This window comes from Pseudophryne corroboree, chromosome 10 (genome assembly GCF_028390025.1).
Source record: "Pseudophryne corroboree isolate aPseCor3 chromosome 10, aPseCor3.hap2, whole genome shotgun sequence".
Lineage (NCBI taxonomy): Eukaryota > Metazoa > Chordata > Amphibia > Anura > Myobatrachidae > Pseudophryne > Pseudophryne corroboree.
Window position 1 is genome coordinate 280,866,553 of NC_086453.1, and position 18,392 is coordinate 280,884,944.

Below are 18,392 nucleotides of genomic sequence, written 5' to 3' on the forward strand. Positions count from 1 at the left end.
TCCATTGTCCCACAGCTGCAGCTGGCACTATCTCCTATGCCCTCTACAGCAGCAACAGTAGCCTTGGACCCAGGTTATAGAGCCAGTGGTTGGTATTGTGGGCAGGGGGCAGCTTACCTGTACTTTGGATGACATGCAGGTTGTGGGGTGTAGGAATGTGTGTGTGTGTGTGTGTGTGTGTGTGTGTGTGTGTGTGTATATATATATATATATATATATATATATATAATATAATATATATATATATATATATATATATTTATTTATATTTTGTGTGCAGCGCATAGACGTGTTGTTGGCAATCATACTTAAGAGGGAAGATCCGAAATTATATACAAGCCCCACCCAGCCTTAGAAAACACTGATAACTCTTGTCCACTGCCATAAACACACCGGGTTATTGCATGTGAACGCGCAGCAACCCGGGATATTTTGCAGTGTGAAAGCACCAGGTTGAGATAATCCAGGTCAAACTATCCCATATTTCAACTCTGGTAGCGAGCAGGGTTGAAATAGTGTTTAACCCGGCTCGATGTGCTGTGTGAACGGGTAACTCGGGTGGATGTGACCCGGTACTTGTTCAGTGTATAGAGAGAGGCAACACTTAGAGGTCCTCATCTTCAAGCGCTACCTCCCGTACGAGTCACCGGTGACATCACCAACCCAGCATATTGCCGGGTCGGGGCGCTGGTCTGAAAGAGGACCCAGTATTGCAGTGGAAAAGGGGTATGAGTGAATTGGGTCAGTGTTTCCAGAGGAAGGCAGGGCTTGATTACCATTGATGTCACCTTCCTGTCCACCTTGTATCACAGCAAGACGCATTATCGAGGAAAAAATGCCAAAAAGACACTACTTCTAACGTGACTTATAGTGCACAGAGCAAAGATGTAAGAGGACACATCTGTAATTTAAAATATCAGCTTTTGCTGTGATTCTTTGCTAATCTAATACACCTTGTAATAAATGTCAATAAGGGGAGGTAAAAGAACAACACACCGTGAATATAGGCAGGAGGCATATATTCATTTGCACAGAACATTCATCTTTAGGGTATAGAAATCTTCTGGGTGTGCCATTACTTTTTGCTACCAGAAAGAAAAATGTATTTCTATTTCTGCTGACTGACAACCACATATACCAATGCTTGGGGTGTCACCGGGGGTTTCGTAACTACAGATCAAAAATCATAGGTGGTCTCCTTCCTAACATCCATTAGTTAGGATGGAAAAGGTGACTCCGGGTCTTATTATGAGCCAGATGCTAACTGTGGGGGAGATTTAGATTAGTAATTGGACATGCGCAGGACCCGTTCTGTGCGTGTGCGAATCAGCCCTATGAGTAGCAAGTAACCCGGCATCAGACTGTCAGTGACTGACAGTCTGATGCCGTTTCAGGGGTGGAGAAGGGGCGGTGATGACTTCAGTTTGTGAAAACTTAAGCATGCCGTGGCCGTTTAGAGGGATGGAAAAGGCCAGGGATTTCTGACGTTGGATGGCGATTTCCAGGCCTCTGCGATGTGCGGCTTGTACTGCACCATGGGTGCCGCAAGCTAGAGATGGCTACCTGTGTGTTCTCTATAGATGATTACTATCAGTGGTTGTATGCCATGTGATGGTTACAATAACCAATGGTCATCCCTATTCCTACACTGACTGGCCCGTGGGCCAATAAGAACCTGGGGGCAGGACTTTGTGTGTGTCGGTAGCAGAGCTATGCTTAGTGTCCCGACACATTGTAAAAAAAAGAAGGAAAAAAAAAAGAACAAAGACCCATCGGGTGGTTCTGTACCATCGATGGCAGGAATCTAGTTCTCCCCTGTCGTTGGCAAAATTATTCGACATTGGCCATAAACCTTTAATGATTTGATATCATCGATGGCCATCCCTACCACAAGCCGCCCGATAGTGGGCCCAGTGATCCAGTGCTGCGTCTCAGGACGTGGGTCGGATCACTACTTCAGCAGGAGGCATCTGCTTGCAATAGATGCCTCCTGGGAAGCAGCAGTCATAGCACATCCAACCACATCTGAATCAGGCCTTGCATGCAGTTAGCCGATATTGTAAGTATTACGCATGCATTCAAGTCGCACTGTGCATGCATCCTGATGGCTCCTGCACAAAAACGCAGAACATGTTTGAATGCAGAAGATTGTGGATTTTTGTGCGTATTCCTGGGATGTTACAGGGGGGTAGCTGGTCATATATATCGGAGTGTCACTGATGGCGGCTACATATAAAGACGCAGAACCTCTAACACAGGATGCCAAGTTCACACAGATAAACTGCACCTGCCAAGCTGGTGCAAGTTTCAATGGTACTGTAAGAGGAATCCTCTAAAGACACACAGACATGAATTTGCACCACTGCAAGTGGACAGTCTTGTCTGACTTTGAATCGGGTCCTCTGCATAGATGTCTTTTTGTCACTGTGTTATGTCACCTCCTGCCAGTAAGTGTAGATTATAAGGATATCTCTCTGGCTGAGCATATCTTAATCACATAATCACAGTGCTCTATGAGCACAACCAAGAGTGCCTTCATTGTTTGTATTAATTGACTGTCATTTCATATAGACACATTCCTACAATGTTCTGTTGCAGCCTTTGCCATAAGAATTCTTATTCCATGGGACTCTATAAGCATCCTACATAATGGTTCCTATCAGTGGCGTAAGTTCGTCCCAAATGCCCGGAGGCAAGATACATTTTGGTGCCCCCCCCCTCGCTATATATATATATATATATATATATATATATATATATATATATATATATATATATATATATATATATATATATATATATATATATATATATATATATATATGTTTGTATAGATATATATACATTAAAATATATATATAGAGAGAGAAAGAAAGAGTGTTCTGAAAAAAAAAATGGATATATATATATATATATATATCAGAAAAAAGAAGGAATAATTGCGCAATACTCCAATCAGTCCAATATACTTAGGAATGTCCAGTATTTGTATGATCCTGATTCTTTGTATCCACCGCTGCTTCCTCCAAAAAAGCCGTACCGAGGCTTAATAAGAATACATGTAAAAGAACAAATGAGGAGCGCGGATATCAATAAAAGTTGTGAGCATTTAATAAAAAGAAGTATACATATACATACATCTCAGAAAGAGATCAGCAGCACGATGTTATCACACACACGGCACCTCCGGATAGCACCAGTGGAACAGCCGCCGGTCACAGCTCAACAAACGATCCCTCCCGGGACCTCACAGGATCAGATCAACAGCGATGTAGTTACATCTAGTGTCCAATTACCACGCCAACGGGTTTCGTCACGAGGACTTTGTGACGAAATGCGTTGGCGTGGTAATTGGACACTAAATGTAACTACATCGCTGTTGATCTGATCCTGTGAGGTCCCGGGAGGGATCGTTTGATGAGCTGTGACCGGCGGCTGTTCCACTGGTGCTATCCGGAGGTGTCGTGTGTGTGATAACATCGTGCTGCTGATCTCTTTCTGAGATGTATGTATATGTATACTTCTTTTTATTAAATGCTCACAACTTTTATTGATATCTGCGCTCCTCATTTGTTCTTATATATATATATATATTTCTCTAACGTCCTAAGTGGATGCTGGGGACTCCGTCAGGACCATGGGGAATAGCGGCTCCGCAGGAGACAGGGCACAAAAATAAAGCTTTAGGATTAGGTGGTGTGTACTGGCTCCTCCCCCTATGACCCTCCTCCAAGCCTCAGTTAGGTTTTTGTGCCCGTCCGAGCAGGGTGCAATCTAGGTGGCTCTCTTAAAGAGCTGCTTAGAAAAAGTTTTTTAGGTTTTTTATTTTCAGTGAGTCCTGCTGGCAACAGGCTCACTGCATCGAGGGACTTAGGGGAGAGAATTTCAACTCACCTGCGTGCAGGATGGATTGGATTCTTAGGCTACTGGACACCATTAGCTCCAGAGGGAGTCGGAACACAGGTCTCACCCTGGGGTTCGTCCCGGAGCCGCGCCGCCGACCCCCCTTACAGATGCTGAAGATTGAAGGTCCGGAAACAGGCGGCAGAAGGCTCTTCAGTCTTAATGAAGGTAGCGCACAGCACTGCAGCTGTGCGCCATTGTTGTCACACACTTCACACCAAGCGGTCACGGAGGGTGCAGGGCGCTGCTGGGGGCGCCCTGGGCAGCAATATTTTAATACCTTAAGGCAAAAGAATACATCACATATAGCCATTAAGGCTATATGTATGTATTTAACCCATGCCAGTTATCTAAATCTACGGGAGGAAAGCCCGCCGAAATAGGGGGCGGGGCTTATTCTCCTCAGCACACAGCGCCATTTTCCTGCTCAGCTCCGCTGTGAGGAAGGCTCCCAGGACTCTCCCCTGCACTGCACTACAGAAACAGGGTAAAACAGAGAGGGGGGGGGGGCATTTTTTGGCGATATATTGGATATATTTAAGCTGCTATAAGGAACAACACTTATATAAGGTTGTTCCCATATATATTATAGCGCTTGGGTGTGTGCTGGCAAACTCTCCCTCTGTCTCCCCAAAGGGCTAGTGGGGTCCTGTCTTCGATAAGAGCATTCCCTGTGTGTCTGCTGTGTGTCGGTACGTGTGTGTCGACATGTATGAGGACGATGTTGGCGTGGAGGCAGAGCAATTGCCGATAATGGTGATGTCACCCCCCAGGGAGTCGACACCGGAATGGATGGCTTTGTTTATGGAATTACGTGATAATGTCAGCACATTACAGAAATCAGTTGACGACATGAGACGGCCGGCAAACCAGTTAGTACCTGCCCAGGCGTCTCAGACACCGTCAGGGGCTGTAAAGCGCCCTTTACCTCAGTCGGTCGACACAGACCCAGACACAGACACTGAATCTAGTGTCGACGGTGATGAAACAAACGTATTTTCAAGTAGGGCCACACGTTATATGATCACGGCAATGAAGGAGGCTTTGCATATCTCTGATGCTGCAAGTACCACAAAAAGGGGTATTATGTGGGGGGTGAAAAAACTACCTGTAGTTTTTCCTGAATCAGAGGAATTAAATGATGTATGTGATGAAGCGTGGGTTAACCCAGATAGAAAAATGCTAATTTCAAAAAAGTTATTAGCATTATACCCTTTCCCGCCAGAGGTTAGGGCGCGCTGGGAAACACCCCCTAGGGTGGATAAGGCGCTCACACGCTTATCAAAACAAGTGGCATTACCGTCTCCTGATACGGCCGCCCTCAAGGATCCAGCGGATAGGAGACTGGAAACTACCCTAAAAAGTATATACACACATACTGGTGTTATACTGCGACCGGCCATCGCCTCAGCCTGGATGTGCAGTGCTGGGGTCGTCTGGTTGGATTCCCTGACTGAAAATATTGATACCCTGGATAGGGACAGTATTTTATTGACTATAGAGCAATTAAAGGATGCTTTCCTTTATATGCGAGATGCGCAGAGAGATATTTGCACTCTGGCATCGAGAGTAAATGCGATGTCCATATCTGCCAGAAGGAGTTTATGGACGCGACAGTGGTCAGGTGATGCGGATTCCAAACGACATATGGAAGTATTGCCGTATAAAGGGGAGGAATTATTTGGCGTCGGTCTATCGGATCTGGTGGCCACGGCAACTGCCGGAAAATCCACTTTTTTACCTCAGACCCCCTCCCAACAGAAAAAGACACCGTCTTTTCAGCCGCAGTCCTTTCGTTCCTATAAGAACAAGCGGACAAAAGGACAGTCATATCTGCCTCGGGGCAGAGGAAGGGGTAAGAGAGGGCAGCAAGCAGCCCCTGCCCAGGAACAGAAGCCCTCCCAGGGTTCTGCAAAGCCCTCAGCATGACGCTGGGGCCTTACAAGCGGACTCAGGAACGGTGGGGGGTCGACTCAAGAATTTCAGCGCACAGTGGGCTTGCTCACAGGTGGACCCCTGGATTCTGCAGGTAGTATCTCAGGGTTACAGGTTGGAATTCGAGAAGTCTCCCCCTCGCCGGTTCCTAAAGTCTGCTTTGCCAACGTCTCCCTCAGACAGGGCGACGGTATTGGAAGCCATTCACAAGCTGTTTGCTCAGCAGGTGATAGTCAAGGTACCCCTCCTACAACAGGGAAAGGGGTATTACTCCACGCTATTTGTGGTACCGAAGCCGGACGGCTCGGTAAGACCTATTCTAAATCTGAAATCTTTGAACCTGTACATACAAAAATTCAAGTTCAAGATGGAGTCACTCAGAGCAGTGATAGCGAATCTGGAAGAAGGGGACTTTATGGTGTCCCTGGACATAAAGGATGCTTACCTGCATGTCCCAATTTGCCCTTCACATCAAGGGTACCTCAGGTTCGTGGTGCAAAACTGTCATTATCAGTTTCAGACGCTGCCGTTTGGATTGTCCACGGCACCTCGGGTCTTTACCAAGGTAATGGCCGAAATGATGATTCTTCTGCGAAGAAGAGGCGTATTAATTATCCCTTACTTGGACGATCTCCTGATAAGGGCAAGGTCCAGAGAACAGCTGGAGGACGGAGTAGCACTAACCCAAGTAGTGCTGCAACAACACGGGTGGATTCTGAATTTTCCAAAATCTCAGTTGACCCCGACAACACGTCTGCTGTTCCTGGGAATGATTCTGGACACGGTTCAGAAAAAGGTGTTTATTCCGGAGGAGAAAGCCAGGGAGTTATCCGAACTTGTCAGGAACCTCCTAAAACCAGGGACAGTGTCTGTGCATCAATGCACAAGAGTCCTGGGAAAGATGGTGGCTTCTTACGAAGCGATTCCATTCGGCAGATTCCACGCACGAACTTTTCAGTGGGATCTGCTGGACAAATGGTCCGGATCGCATCTGCAGATGCATCAGCGGATAACCTTATCGCCACGGACAAGGGTGTCTCTTCTGTGGTGGTTGCAGAGTGCTCATCTGTTAGAGGGCCGCAGATTCGGCATACAGGACTGGGTCCTGGTGACCACGGATGCCAGTCTAAGAGGCTGGGGAGCGGTCACACAAGGAAGAAACTTCCAGGGAGTATGGTCAAGCCTGGAGATGTCTCTTCACATAAATATACTGGAGCTAAGAGCGATTTACAATGCTCTAAGTCTGGCAAAACCCCTGCTTCAGGGTCAGCCGGTGTTGATCCAGTCGGACAACATCACAGCAGTCGCCCACGTAAACAGACAGGGCGGCACAAGAAGCAGGACAGCAATGGCAGAAGCTGCAAGGATTCTTCGCTGGGCGGAAGATCATGTGATAGCACTGTCAGCAGTATTCATTCCGGGAGTGGACAACTGGGAAGCAGACTTCCTCAGCAAAAAACTGGACAGGTATTGCGCCAGGTCAAGAGACCCTCAGGCAATAGCTGTGGACGCTCTGGTAACACCGTGGGTGTTCCAGTCAGTGTATGTGTTCCCTCCTCTGCCTCTCATACCAAAAGTACTGAGAATTATACGGCAAAAGGGAGTAAGAACGATACTAGTGGCTCCGGATTGGCCAAGAAGAACTTGGTACCCGGAACTTCAAGAGATGCTCACGGAGGATCCGTGGCCTCTACCTCTAAGACGGGACCTGCTTCCGCAGGGACCGTGTCTATTCCAAGACTTACCGCGGCTGCGTTTGACGGCATGGCGGTTGAACGCCGAATTCTAAAGGAAAAAGGCATTCCGGAAGAGGTCATTCCTACACTGGTAAAAGCCAGGAAGGAGGTGACTGCACAACATTATCACCGCATTTGGAGAAAATATGTTGCGTGGTGTGAGGCCAGAAAGGCCCCCACGGAGGAATTTCAACTGGGTCGATTCCTACATTTCCTGCAAACAGGATTGTCTATGGGCCTCAAATTGGGGTCCATTAAGGTTCAAATTTCGGCCCTGTCGATTTTCTTCCAGAAAGAATTGGCTTCAGTTCCTGAAGTCCAGACTTTTGTAAAAGGAGTACTACATATACAGCCCCCGGTTGTGCCCCCAGTGGCACCGTGGGATCTTAATGTAGTCTTGGATTTTCTCAAATCCCATTGGTTTGAGCCGCTCAAATCGGTGGAGCTGAAGTATCTTACATGGAAAGTAACCATGCTACTGGCCCTGGCTTCAGCCAGGAGAGTATCAGAATTGGCGGCTTTATCATATAAGAGCCCATATCTGATTTTCCATACGGACAGGGCAGAACTGCGGACGCGTCCTCATTTTCTGCCTAAGGTGGTGTCAGCGTTTCACCTGAACCAGCCTATTGTGGTGCCTGCGGCTACTAACGAGTTGGAGGATTCCAAGTTGTTGGACGTGGTCCGGGCATTGAAAATATATATTTCAAGAACGGCGGGAGTCAGAAAGTCTGACTCACTGCTTATATTGTATGCACCCAACAAGATGGGTGCTCCTGCTTCTAAGCAGACGATTGCTCGTTGGATTTGTAGCACAATTCAACTTGCACATTCTGTGGCAGGCTTGCCACAACCTAAATCTGTCAAGGCCCATTCCACAAGGAAAGTGGGCTCATCCTGGGCGGCTGCCCGGGGAGTCTCGGCATTACAACTCTGCCGAGCTGCTACTTGGTCAGGGGCAAACACGTTTGCAAAATTCTACAAATTTGATACCCTGGCTGAGGAGGACCTTGAGTTCTCTCATTCGGTGCTGCAGAGTCATCCGCACTCTCCCGCCCGTTTGGGAGCTTTGGTATAATCCCCATGGTCCTGACGGAGTCCCCAGCATCCACTTAGGACGTTAGAGAAAATAAGAATTTACTTACCGATAATTCTATTTCTCGTAGTCCGTAGTGGATGCTGGGCGCCCATCCCAAGTGCGGATTGTCTGCAATACTTGTACATAGTTATTGTTACAAAAAAATTGGGTTGTTATATTGTTGTGAGCCGTCTGTTCAGAGGCTCCTACGTTTGTCATACTGTTAACTGGGTTCAGATCACAAGTTATACGGTGTGATTGGTGTGGCTGGTATGAGTCTTACCCGGGGTTCAATATCCTTCCTTATTGTGTACGCTCGTCCGGGCACAGTATCCTAACTGAGGCTTGGAGGAGGGTCATAGGGGGAGGAGCCAGTACACACCACCTAATCCTAAAGCTTTATTTTTGTGCCCTGTCTCCTGCATCCACTACGGACTACGAGAAATAGAATTATCGGTAAGTAAATTCTTATTATATATATATATATATATATATATATATATATATATATATATATATATATATATATATATATATATATATATAATATTTCTCTGACGTCCTAGTGGATGCTGGGAACTCCGTAAGGACCATGGGGAATAGTGGCTCCGCAGGAGTCTGGGCACAACTAAAAGAAAGCTTTTAGACTACCTGGTGTGCACTGGCTCCTCCCACTATGACCCTCCTCCAAGCCTCAGTTAGATTTTTGTGCCCGGGCGAGCTGGATGCACACTAGGGGCTCTCCTGAGCTCTTAGAAAGAAAGTATAATTTAGGTTTTTTATTTTACAGTGAGACCTGCTGGCAACAGGCTCACTGCAACAAGGGACTAAGGGGAGAAGAAGCGAACCTACCTGCTTGCAGCTAGCTTGGACTTCTTAGGCTACTGGACACCATTAGCTCCAGAGGGATCGACCTCATGGAACTGGCCTTGGTGTTCGGTCCCGGAGCCGCGCCGCCGTCCCCCTTACAGAGCCAGAAGCAAGAAGAAGTCCGGAAAATCGGCGGCATGAAGACTTCTGTCTTCACCAAGGTAGCGCACAGCACTGCAGCTGTGCGCCATTGCTCCTCATACACACTTCACACTCCGGTCACTGAGGGTGCAGGGCGCTGGGGGGGGGGGGGGGCGCCCTGAGCAGCAATAAAAACACCTGGACTGGCAAAACAATCACAATATATAGCCCCAGAGGCTATATATGTGATAATTACCCCTGCCAGAATCCTTAAAAAAGCGGGAGAAAAGTCTGCGAAAAAGGGGCGGAGCTATCTCCCTCAACACACTGGCGCCATTTCTCCCTCACAGTTCCGCTGGAAGGAAGCTCCCTGGCTCTCCCCTGCAGTCTACACTACAGAAAAGGGTAAAAAAAGAGGGGGGGCACTAAATTTAGGCGCAGTAAATATTATAGCAGCTATAGGGGACATAATTCAGTTAGTCCCTGCATTATATAGCGCTCTGGTGTGTGCTGGCATACTCTCTCTCTGTCTCCCCAAAGGGCTTCTGTGGGGTCCTGTCCTCTGTTAGAGCATTCCCGGTGTGTGTGCGGTGTGTCGGTACGGCTGTGTCGACATGTTTGATGAGGAAAATTATGTGGAGGCGGAGCAGATGCCTATAGAAGTGATGTCGCCCCCTGCGGGGCAGACACCTGAGTGGATTGTTTTATGGAAGGAATTACGTGCAAGTGTCGACTCCTTACACAAAAAATTTGACGACATGCCAAATGCGGGACAGCCGGCTTCTCAGCTCGTGCCTGCCCAGGTGTCTCAAAGGCCATCAGGGGCTCTAAAACGCCCGCTACCTCAGATGGCAGACGCAGATGTCGACACGGATACTGATACCAGTGTCGACGACGATTAGTCAAATCTAATGTCCACTAGGGCCATTCGTTGCATGATTGAGGCAATGAAGGAGGTATTACACATTTCGGATATAAACCCAGGTACCACTAAAAAGGGTATTATGTTTGGGGAGGAAAAACTACCCGTAGTTTTTCCCCCATCTGAAGAATTAAATGAAGTGTGTGAGGAAGCGTGGGCTTTCCCCGATAAAAGATTGATAATCCCTAAAAAATTACTAATGGCGTTCCATTTCCCGCCAGAGGATAGGGCACGTTGGGAAACACCTCCTAGGGTGGATAAAGCACTCACACGTTTGTCTAAAAAGGTGGCACTTCCGTCTCCGGATACGGCCGCCCTAAAGGAGCCTGCGGATAGAAAGCAGGAGGCGATCCTGAAGTCTGTATATACACACTCAGGCATTATACTTAGACCAGCTATTGCGTCAGCATGGATGTGCAGTGCTGCCGCTGCATGGTCAGATTCCCTGTCAGAAAATATTGACACCCTAGACAGGGACACTATTCTCCTAACCATAGAGCATATAAAAGACTCAGTCTTATACATGAGAGATGCACAGAGGGAGATCTGCCGGCTGGCATCTAAAATAAGTGCATTGTCCATTTCTGCTAGGAGAGGCTTATGGACTCGGCAGTGGACAGGGGATGCAGATTCCAAAAGGCACATGGAAGTTTTGCCTTATAAGGGTGAGGAGTTATTCGGGGATGGTCTCTCGGACCTAGTTTCCACAGCGACAGCTGGGAAGTCAGCATTTTTACCCCAGGTTCCCTCACAGCCTAAAAAAGCGCCGTTTTATCAAGTACAGTCCTTTCAGACCCAGAGAAACAGGCGAGGAAAAGGCGGGTCCTTTCTGTCCAGAGGCAGAGGTAGGGAAAAAAGGCTGCAACAAACCGCTGGTTCCCAGGAGCAAAAGTCCTCCCCCGCTTCTTCCAAGTCTGCCGCATGACGGTGGGGCTCCACAGGCGGAGCCAGGTACGGTGAGGGGCCGCCTCAAAAATTTCAGCGATCAGTGGGCTCGCTCACAGGTGGATCCCTGGATCTTGCAAGTAGTATCTCAGGGGTACAGACTGGAATTCGAGGCGTCTCCCCCCCACCGTTTCCTCAAATCTGCCTTGCCAACAACTCCCTCAGGCAGGGAGGCTGTGCTAGAGGCAATTCACAAGCTGTATTCCCAGCAGGTGATAGTCATGGTGCCCCTACTTCAACAAGGACGGGGTTACTATTCCACACTGTTTGTGGTACCGAAACCGGACGGTTCGGTGAGACCCATATTCAATTTGAAATCCTTGAACACATACATAAAAAAGTTCAAGTTCAAGATGGAATCGCTCAGGGCGGTTATTGCAAGCCTGGACGAGGGGGATTACATGGTATCCCTGGACATCAAGGATGCTTACCTGCATGTCCCCATTTACCATCCTCACCAGGAGTACCTCAGATTTGCGGTACAAAATTGCCATTACCAATTCCAGACGCTGCCGTTTGGACTGTCCACGGCACCGAGGGTGTTTACCAAGGTAATGGCAGAAATGATCCCGTACTTGGACGATCTCCTAATAAAGGCGAGATCCAGGGAGCAGTTGTTGGTAGGAGTAGCACTATCTCAGGAGGTGCTACACCAGCACGGTTGGATTCTGAATATTCCAAAGTCACAGCTGGTTCCGACGACACGTCTACTGTTCCTGGGAATGATTTTGGACACAGTCCAGAAAAAAGTGTTTCTCCCGGAGGAGAAAGCCAAGGAGCTGTCATCTCTAGTCAGAGACCTCCTGAAACCAAAACAGGTGTCGGTGCATCACTGCACGCGAGTCCTGGGAAAGATGGTGGCTTCTTACGGAGCAATTCCTTTCGGCAGGTTCCATGACAGAATCTTTCAGTGGGACCTGTTGGACCAATGGTCCGGATCGCATCTTCAGATGCATCGGCTAATAACCCTGTCTCCAAGAACCAGGGTGTCTCTGCTGTGGTGGCTGCAGAGTGCTCATCTCCTAGAGGGCCGCAGATTCGGCATACAGGACTGGGTCCTGGTGACCACGGATGCCAGCCTTCGAGGCTGGGGGGCAGTCACACAGGGAAGAAGCTTCCAAGGACTATGGTCGAGTCAGGAGACTTCCTTACACATAAATATTCTAGAACTAAGGGCCATTTACAATGCCCTAAGTCAGGCAAAACCCCTGCTTCTACACCAGCCGGTACTGATCCAGTCAGACAACATCACGGCGGTCGCCCCATGTAAACCGACAGGGCGGCACAAGAAGCAGGACGGCAATGGCAGAAACCACAAAGATTCTCCGATGGGCGGAAAATCACGTGCTAGCACTGTCAGCAGTGTTCATTCCGGGAGTGGACAACTGGGAAGCAGACTTCCTCAGCAGGCACGACCTCCACCCGGGAGAGTGAGGACTTCATCCAGAAGTCTACACACTGATTGTAAATCGTTGGGAACGGCCACAGGTGGACATGATGGCGTCCCGCCTAAACAAAAAACTGGAGAGATATTGCGCCAGGTCAAGGGACCCTCAGGCGATAGCGGTGGACGCTCTAGTGACACCGTGGGTGTACCAGTCAGTTTATGTGTTCCCTCCTCTGCCTCTCATACCAAAGGTATTGAGAATAATAAGAAAACGAGGAGTAAGGACAATACTCGTGGTTCCGGATTGGCCAAGAAGAGCTTGGTACCCGGAACTTCAAGAGATGATCTCAGAGGACCCATGGCCTCTGCCGCTCAGACAGGACCTGCTGCAGCAGGGGCCCTGTCTGTTCCAAGACTTACCGCGGCTGCGTTTGACGGCATGGCGGTTGAACGCCGGATCCTGAAGGAAAAGGGCATTCCGGAGGATGTCATTCCTACGCTGATTAAAGCCAGGAAAGATGTAACGGTAAAACATTATCACCGCATATGGCGGAAATATGTTGCTTGGTGTGAGGCCAATAAGGCCCCAACAGAGGAATTTCAGCTGGGTCGATTTCTGCACTTCCTACAGGCAGGAGTGACTATGGGCCTAAAATTAGGCTCCATTAAGGTACAGATATCGGCTCTGTCGATTTTCTTCCAAAAAGAACTAGCTTCACTACCTGAAGTTCAGACATTTGTAAAAGGAGTGCTGCATATTCAGCCCCCCTTTGTGCCTCCAGTGACACCCTGGGATCTCAACGTGGTGTTGAATTTCCTAAAATCACATTGGTTTGAGCCACTAAAGACCGTGGATCTAAAATATCTCACGTGGAAAGTGGTCATGTTATTGGCCTTGGCTTCGGCCAGGCGTGTATCAGAATTGGCGGCTTTGTCATTTAAAAGTCCTTATCTGATTTTCCATATGGATAGGGCAGAATTGAGGACTTGTCCTCAGTTTCTCCCTAAGGTGGTATCTGCTTTTCACTTGAACCAACCTATTGTAGTGCCTGCGGCTACTAGCGACTTGGAGGATTCCAAGTTACTGGACGTAGTCAGGGCCTTGAAAATTTATGTTTCCAGGACGGCTGGAGTCAGGAAAACTGACTCGCTATTTATCCTGTATGCGCCCAACAAACTGGGTGCTCCTGCTTCTAAGCAGACTATTGCTCGCTGGATTTGTAGCACAATTCAGCTGGCGCATTCTGCGGCTGGACTGCCGCATCCTAAATCAGTAAAAGCCCATTCTACAAGGAAGGTGGGCTCATCTTGGGCGGCTGCCCGAGGGGTCTCGGCTTTACAACTTTGCCGAGCTGCTACTTGGTCAGGGGCAAGCACGTTTGCAAAATTCTACAAATTTGATACCCTGGCTGAGGAGAACCTTGAGTTCTCTCATTCGGTGCTGCAGAGTCATCCGCACTCTCCCGCCCGTTTGGGAGCTTTGGTATAATCCCCATGGTCCTTACGGAGTTCCCAGCATCCACTAGGACATCAGAGAAAATAAGAATTTACTCACCGGTAATTCTATTTCTCTTAGTCCGTAGTGGATGCTGGGCGCCCGTCCCAAGTGCGGATTGTCTGCAATACTTGTACATAGTTGTTGTTCACAAAAGGGTTATTGTTATGAGCCATCTGTTGAGAGGCTCAGTTAAATTTCATACTGTTAACTGGATATGGTATCACGAGTTATACGGTGTGATTGGTGTGGCTGGTATGAGTCTTACCCGGGATTCAAAATCCTTCCTTATTGTGTCAGCTCTTCCGTGCACAGTATCCTAACTGAGGCTTGGAGGAGGGTCATAGTGGGAGGAGCCAGTGCACACCAGGTAGTCTAAAAGCTTTCTTTTAGTTGTGCCCAGACTCCTGCGGAGCCGCTATTCCCCATGGTCCTTACGGAGTTCCCAGCATCCACTACGGACTACGAGAAATAGAATTACCGGTGAGTAAATTCTTATATATATATATATATATATATATATATATATATATATATATATATATATATATATATATATATATATATATATATATATATATATATAATAATATAGCAGTCATACCCAGGTTTAGAGCCCATGACCTGTTACACTGAAGGTAGACACCTTACTGATAAAGCTATTTGCTCCTGCTTAGCAAGACTGCGGATTCTAACTATATGAAGCTAGAATTGTCAGTTCAAAACCATATCATCTGTGCAGCCACACACTACATAGAACCGATCCGGAAAAGGGGGCGTGGCCACTCAAAGGAGGGCGTGTCCTTCGGTGTTGTTTACCACACCATATACCCCTTAAACACATTATGCACCACAATAGTAGGACCCCTTATACTATCTAGTACTGGTGCTCCTTTCACATTACACCACACAGTATGAGCCGAAATTCACATTATACCACACAGTATGAGCCGAAATTCATGTTCTAGCACACGGTATGAGCCGAAATTCACATTATACTACACAGTATGAGCCGAAATTCACATTATACTACACAGTATGAGCCGAAATTCACATTCTAGCACACGGTATGAGCCGATATTCACATTATACTACACAGTATGAGCCGAAATTCACATTATAGCACACGGTATGAGCCGAAATTCACATTACAGCACACAGAATGAGCCAAAATTCACATTATAGTACACGGTATGAGCCAAAATTCGCATTATAGCACACGGTATGAGCAGAAATACAAATTATAGCACACAGAATGAGCCAAAATTCACATTATAGTACACGGTATGAGCCAAAATTCACATTATAGTACACGGAATGAGACTAAATTCACATTATAGCACACGGTATGAGCCAAAATTCACATTATGCTACATGGAATGAGACAAAATTCAGGGAGAGTGACAGCAGGGACATAGGGACATAGGGACAGGGAGAGTGACAGAGGGACAGGGAAGTGACAGCTGGGACAGGGAATGTGACAGCAGGGACATAGGGATAGGGAGAGTGACAGACAGAGGGACAGCAAGGACATACAGTAGGGACTAGGGAGAGAGAAAGGCAGCAGGGTAAGATTACCTATTTAGCAGTGGCGGTGCTGAGGATTCTGTGGTGTGCGGTGTGATGGATGAGGTTGTGGTCGTCATGGTGAGGAGGAGGTGCAGAGAAGGATCGAGGGCGGCGGCAGGACGGCTGAGGGTGGCAGCGGTGTAGAGCAGGAGGCAGAGGGCGGTGGCGATGCAAAGATGACGAGGCTGTGGTCGGCGGCTTTGCTGGTCCTATGTCCGCGGTGCTACTATTTCAAATCTGCCGCGTACCGGCAGCCAATGAGGAGCGGGAGAGAGAGCTCAATGCAACGGCGGGGGACTTCAGCGGTCAGTGCACGAAGTAGTGCCGGTATGCCATACCGTTGTATACCAGCCCACTTCGAGCACTGCATAATAAAAATATATATATATATATATATATATATATATATATATATATATATATATATATATATAGACCAACAGGGGGTACCTTCAACTATCCTCCATAGAAAAAGGAAAAGGAAACCAGGCGGCACTCCAAGGGTTTTGTTTAAGCAAAAAGTTTTTGTATTAAAGTGACAGTGCAAACAAGTTAATCCAGCATAGTGCAGACCACCGACGTTTCAACGCCCATCCGGCTTTTTTTTCAAGGTGCTATGCTCTAAAGTGCAGCGTGACAAACCGCAACGTCAAACATGTCTATAACAACTTTTGTTATCCTAGCCGCCCTCATGAGCTGTGACTTGGGTAGGCCATTCTTAAGGGCCGGCGGGTGGAAGCTGCTGTGCAGGAGAAGGGTATTCCGGTCCGTTGGTTTATTAAAAACCTCTGTAGTTACTTCACCTCCTATGACACCGATGCTGACATCCAGAAAATTAATTGTTTGGTAACTGCAGGTAAGAGACAGTTTGACTGGTGAGTCACTCTTGTTGTTACCGTCCACCAACTCCTCCAAGACTCCTTGTTCTCCTCGCCAAAGCAGTAAGAGGTCGTCTATATAGCGCTTGTACAATAGGATATTGCTACTAATACATGTATGGGTCAAAAACAGGTCTTTTTCTATATCAAACATGTACACAACTGTCACTGTCACTTTATGCACTATAGTTTTGCACAGTGATCACCCCCGTACTGTCTCCATCTGTTAGGTCCGGTTCCCTAGGTTACGGCGCAGCCGCGGTTGCTAGGCAACGGCGCAAGGGACAGGAGTTCACGTCACAGCTGCGGCCCACGTGACCGGAACTCAGAACAGCCGCGGCTTCCGGCCTCGGGACGCCGGCTGGCGGGAGCGCACGGGGAGGATCGCAAGTACACTCAGGTATTTATACCCCTATGGAAAGTTGTTATAGACATGTTTGACGTTGCTGTTTGTCACGCTGCACTTTAGAGCATAGCACCTTGAAAAAAACGCCGGATGGGCGTTGAAACGTCGGTGGTCTGCACTATGCTGGATTAACTTGTTTGCACTGTCACTTTAATACAAAAACTTTTTGCTTAAACAAAACCCTTGGAGTGCCGCCTGGTTTCCTTTTCCTTTTTCTATGGAGGATAGTTGAAGGTACCCCCTGTTGGTCTATATCAATTGGAGGAGGGCACCCAGGTGGATGTTACTATGAATGGGAGTGCCATAAGTATATAAGGATATATATATATATATATATATATATATATATATATATATATATAAAATGAAAGATAAAAGGCGGCACTCACATCATCACAGAAAACTGGTAAATAAACGGACACAATCCGTAGTAGTTAATCAACGTTTCAATTTTATTGTGAATTGTCGTCAGGATACAATTAAAACAACAAAATTCTCACCTTATATCCCCACCGCTGTGATCAATTTTCCCGCCCGCCAGGGCGCCCTGTCCAGGACGCCAGAACGGGATGCTGCTTGATGACGTAGCGGCTGAGAGCAGTCACGTCTACACCAAACCCTTCACCATGGTGACCACATAAACAACTCAGAACGTTGCAATGAATTAAAAAGCATAGATCTCAGAGCACGCGTCTCATCTTAACAGAATGCAGTTACACATTAGATATGCATATTTCCAAATAGTCCCCGCAAAGCTGGAATTTACAAGAGATGTCGCAGAGTATAAAACCTCCAATACGATTATCTTAAACATAGTAATTAGTCAAACATAATGCCTATAATAAAAAAAAATTACTCATATAGAGTATGACCACATAAATTCATAGACACCACCTAGTTGATTTCATGCAAAAACTAATACACAGAAAGGGGTTAAATAAAGAAACCTAAAAACATGACAGAGGGAGCATTTCATTGAGGCCCCGGGGAGCCAAAACATCGAGCTTAAAGATCCACCTAGCCCTCTCTCCTGGCGGCTGCCGCTGCTATGTGTCCTGGCGTGCGGCGGCTCTGGTTCGTGGTCGGATGTCACGTGACATCCGTGACCCAGAGCACAGCAGCAGAGAGCATAGAGAGGAGGAGCGAGCGCCGCTGATGCTGATAGGCGCTGCGCTCGCTCGTTCGTC

The 18,392-nt window shown here is 47.4% G+C and overlaps 1 protein-coding gene across 3 annotated transcripts in view; it reads left to right on the top strand.

The window, feature by feature from the left end:
* Window positions 1-18,392, top strand: part of CEP164 (centrosomal protein 164) — a 264,993-nt gene that overhangs the window by 69,282 nt on the left and 177,319 nt on the right. The window lies entirely within an intron of this gene.